The sequence below is a fragment of the Arachis hypogaea genome, chromosome 12 (assembly GCF_003086295.3).
Source record: "Arachis hypogaea cultivar Tifrunner chromosome 12, arahy.Tifrunner.gnm2.J5K5, whole genome shotgun sequence".
Taxonomy (NCBI): Eukaryota; Viridiplantae; Streptophyta; class Magnoliopsida; order Fabales; family Fabaceae; genus Arachis; species Arachis hypogaea.
Genome location: NC_092047.1, coordinates 42,054,943 through 42,059,790, shown reverse-complemented (window position 1 = coordinate 42,059,790; position 4,848 = coordinate 42,054,943). Strand labels below are relative to the sequence as shown.

General features: G+C 35.0%; 1 non-coding gene across 1 annotated transcript; it reads left to right on the top strand.

The window, feature by feature from the left end:
* The first annotated feature begins 482 nt into the window (after positions 1–482).
* Positions 483–590, top strand: LOC112731404 (small nucleolar RNA R71). The gene has a single exon (XR_003167183.1). It is a non-coding gene; the product is annotated as a small nucleolar RNA R71 (small nucleolar RNA).
* Positions 591–4,848: the final 4,258 nt, after the last annotated feature.

Here is a 4,848-nt window from a genome sequence, read left to right as displayed (position 1 = left end):
CCATTATTAAAGCCTTGTTGAGGCTTTTGATCCTTCCATGAGAGATTTGGATGATTTCTCCATGATGAGTTATAGGTGTTTCCATAAGGTTCACCTAAGTAATTTACCTCTGCTATTGCAGGGTTCTCAGGATCATAAACTTCTTCTTCAGAAGATGCCTCTTGAGTACTGTTGGATGCAGCTTGCATTCCATTCAGACTCTGAGAAATCATATTGACTTACTGAGTCAATATTTTATTCTGAGCCAATATGGCATTCAGAGTATCAATTTCAAGAACTCCCTTCTTCATAGGCGTCCCATTACTCACAAGATTCCTCTCAGAAGTGTACATAAACTGGTTATTAGCAACCATGTCAATGAGTTCTTGAGCTTCTGCAGGCGTTTTCTTTAGGTGAATGGATCCACCTGCAGAGGTATCCAATGACATCTTTGATAGCTCAGATAAACCATCATAGAATATATCCAGGATGGTCCATTCTAAAAGCATGTCAGAAGGACACTTTTTGGTCAGCTGCTTGTATCTTTCCCAAGCTTCATAGAGGGATTCACCTTTTTTCTGTCTGAAGGTTTGAACATCAGCTCTAAGCTTGCTCAGCTTTTGAGGAGGAAAGAACTTGGCTAAGAAAGCCGTGACCAGCTTATCCCAAGAGTTCAGGCTGCCTTTGGGTTGAGAGTCTAACCATATTCTAGCTCTGTCTCTTACAGCAAAAGGGAAAAGCATGAGCCTGTAGACTTCAGGATCTACTCCATTAGTCTTAACAGTATCACAGATCTGCAAGAATTCAGTTAAGAACTGAAAAGGATCTTCAGATGGAAGTCCATGAAACTTGCAGTTCTGCTGCATCAGAGAAACTAGCTGAGGTTTCAGCTCAAAATTGTTTGCTCCAATGGTAGGAATGGAGATGCTTCTTCCATGTAAATTGGAATTAGGTGCAGTAAAGTCACCAAGCATTTTCCTTGCATTATTTTTGTTGGGTTCGGCTGCCATCTCCTTTACTTGTTCGAAATTTTCAATAAGGTTGTCTCTGGATTGTTGTAATTTAGCTTCTCTTAGTTTTCTCTTCAGAGTCCTTTCAGGTTCTGGATCAGCTTCAACAAGAATGCCTTTTTCTTTGTCCCTGCTCATAAGAAAGAGAAGAGAAAAAGAAAAGAAGAGGAATCCTCTATGTCACAGTAAAGAGGTTCCTTATTGTTAGTAGAAGAAGAAAAGGAATAGGGGTGAAGAAGAATGAAGAATCCAAACACAAAGGTGATGATAGGAGCAGAGATGTGAGATGAAGAGAAGTGTTAGTAGATGAATAAATAAATAGAAGGGGATGAGAGGAGGAGAGAATTTTCGAAAACAATTTTTTGAAAAAGAGTTAGTGATTTTCGAAAATAGTTTTTGAAAAAGGTTAGTAGTTTTTCGAAAATTCAAATAAAAAATAAAATAATTAGTCTAATTAAAAAGAAATTTTGAAAAAGAGGGAAGATTTTTTCGAAAATTAGAGAGAGAGAGTTAGTTAGGTAGTTTTGAAAAAGGTAAGAAACAAACAAAAAGTTAGTTAGTTAGTTGAAACAAATTTTGAAAAGATAGGAAGTTAGGAAGTTAGAAAAGATATTTTGCAATCACTTTTTTGAAAAAGGTAAGATAAGAAGATATTTTTTGAAAAGATATGATAGAAATTAGTTTTTGAAAAAGATTTAATTTTTAAAATCTCAATTAATGACTTGATTCACCAGAAATCACAAGATATGATTCCAGAACTTAAAGTTTGAATCTTTCTTAACAAGTAAGTAACAAACTTGAAATTTTTGAATCAAAACATTAATTGATGATGTTATTTTCGAAAATATGATGTAAAATTAAGAAAAAGATTTTTGAAAAATATTTTTGAAATTTTCAAAAATAACTAAAAAAAATTGAAAAAAGATTTGATTTTTGAAAAAGATTTTGAAAAAGATAAGATTTTTTTAAATTGAAAATTTGATTTGACTCATAAAAACAACTAGATTTTAAAAATTTTTGAAAAAGTCAAATCTAATTTTCGAAATTTTAAGAGAGAAAAAGGGAAAGATATTTTTTTGATTTTTGAATTTTTATGATGAGAGAGAAAAACAAGAAAAATGATGTAATGCATGAAAGTTATGGATCAAAACAATGAATGCATGCAAGAATGCTATGAATGTCAAGATGAACACCAAGAACACTATGAAGATCATGATGAACATCAAGAACACATTTTTTGAAAAATTTTTAATGCAAATAAAACATGCAAGACACCAAACTTAGAATTATTTAATGCTTAGACATAAAGAATTTAGGAATGCATATGAAAAACAAGAAAAGACACAAAACATGCAAATGCAAAGATCAAACAAGAAGACTTACTAAGAACAACTTGAAGATCATGAAGAACACTATGAATGCATGAACTTTTTTCGAAAAATGCAAGATGAACATGCAATTGACACCAGACTTTCAACTTGACTCAAGACTCAAACAAGAAATACAAAATATTTTTTTTGATTTTTATGATTTTTTTTATGATTTTTTTATTTTTTTTTTGGATTTTTCGAAAATTAATGTGAAAAAGAAAAATAAGGATTCCAAAATTTTTAATATGAATTCCAGGAATCTTGTGCTCTTTAGACTAAAGCTCCAATCTGAGGGTTAGGCATGGCTTGATAGCCAGCCAAGCTTTAGTATGCTATTACATGCATTGAAGTGATTAGTTGAATCCTCAGTTCAAAGGAATTTGGACATGGCTTCACAGCCAGCCAGGATTCAACAAATCATCATGAAACACTAGAATTCATTCTTAAAAATTCTGAAGAAAAATATATTTTTTTGAAAATATTTTTTTTTAATTTTTTTTTCGAAAACAAAGGAGAAAATTTTTGAAAGATTTTTGAAAAATTTTTTTTTTTGAAAATTTTTTGAAAATAAGAAGAAAATTACCCAATCTAAGCAACAAGATGAACCGTCAGTTGTCCAAACTCGAACAATCCCCGGCAACGGCGCCAAAAACTTGGTATGCGAAATTGTTACTCAGGTTGTGAATTATTGTTCGAAATTGATTCCCTGGCGATGGCACCAAAAACGGATGCACAGAACCATGGTCTAAACATATCTTCACAACTTCGCATAACTAACCAGCAAGTGCACTGGGTCGTCCAAGTAATACCTTACGTGAGTAAGGGTCGAATCCCACGGAGATTGTTGGTATGAAGCAAGCTATGGTCACTTTGTAAATCTCAGTCAGGCGGATATAAAATAGTTATGTAGTTTTCGAAATTTAGTAATAAAAGAAGGATAGAAATACTTATGTAAATCATTGGTGAGAATTTCAGATAAGCGTATGGAGATGCATTCGTTCCTCTGAACCTCCGCTTTCCTGCTGTCTTCATCCAATCCATCTTACTCCTTTCTATGGCTGGCTTTATGTAAGGATGTCACCGGTGCCAATGGCTACTTTCAATCCTCTTGGGAAAATGGTCCAAATGCTCTGTCACAGCACGGCTAATCGTCTGGAGGCATCACCCTTGTCGTTGGTTGCATCCTATTCCTCTCTGTGAAAATGGTCCGATGCATTGTCACTGCATGGCTAATCATCTTGGAGGTTCTCGATCATACTGGAATAGAATTTACTATCCTTTTGCGTCTGTCACTACACCCAGCACTCGCGAGTTTGGAGTTCGTCACAGTCATTCAATCCCAGAGTCCTACTTGGAATACCACGGACAAGGTTTAGACTTTCCGACTCTCATGAATGCCGCCATCAATCTAGCTTATACCACGAAGATTCTGATTAAGAGATCTAAGAGATACTCATTCAATCTAATGTAGAACGGAAGTGGTTGTCAGGCACGCGTTCATAGGGAATGATAATGATTGTCACGTTCATCACATTCAGGTTGAAGTGCGAATGAATATCTTAGAAGCGAAATAAGATGAATTGAATAGAAAACAGTAGTACTTTGCATTAATCTTTGAGGAATAGCAGAGCTCCACACCTTAATCTATGGAGTGCAGAAACTCTACCGTTGAAAATACATAAGAAATGAAGGTCCAGGCATGGCCAAATGGCCAGCCCCCAAACGTGATCAATAGATCAAAAGATAATCCAAAGATGATTCCAAAGATAAAACTCAGGATGTCAAATACAATAGTAAAAAGTCCTATTTATAATAAACTAGATACTAGGGTTTACAGAAGTATGTAACTGATGCATAAATCCACTTCCGGGGCCCACTTGGTGTGTGCTTGGGCTGAGCTTTGAAGTCTACACGTGAAGAGGTCATTCTTGGAGTTGAACGCCATCTTTTGTGCCATTTTGGGCGTTGAACTCCACTTTGCAACTTGTTTCTGGCGCTGGACGCCAGAATTAGGCAGAGAGCTGGCGTTGAACGCCAGTTTGCGTCATCTAAACTTGAGAAAAGTATGGACTATTATATATTGCTGGAAAGCCCTGGATGTCTACTTTCCAATGTAATTAGAAGCGCGCCATTTTGAGTTCTGTAGCTCCAGAAAATCTATTTTGAGTGCAGGGAGGTCAGAATCCAATAGCATCAGCAGTCCTTCTTCAACCTCTGAATCTGATTTTTGCTCAAGTCCTTCAATTTCAGCCAGAAAATACCTGAAATCACAGAAAAACACACAAACTCATAGTAAAGTCCAGAAATATGAATTTAACATAAAAACTAATGAAAACATCCCTAAAAGTAACTAGATTCTACTAAAAACATACTAAAAACAATGCCAAAAAGCGTATAAATTATCCGCTCATCAAAGACCAAACTCACAAAAGATAAAAGGAGGTAAGGTATAAGTATTTGCATTGACCTAAAATAGCAAAACAACTTAA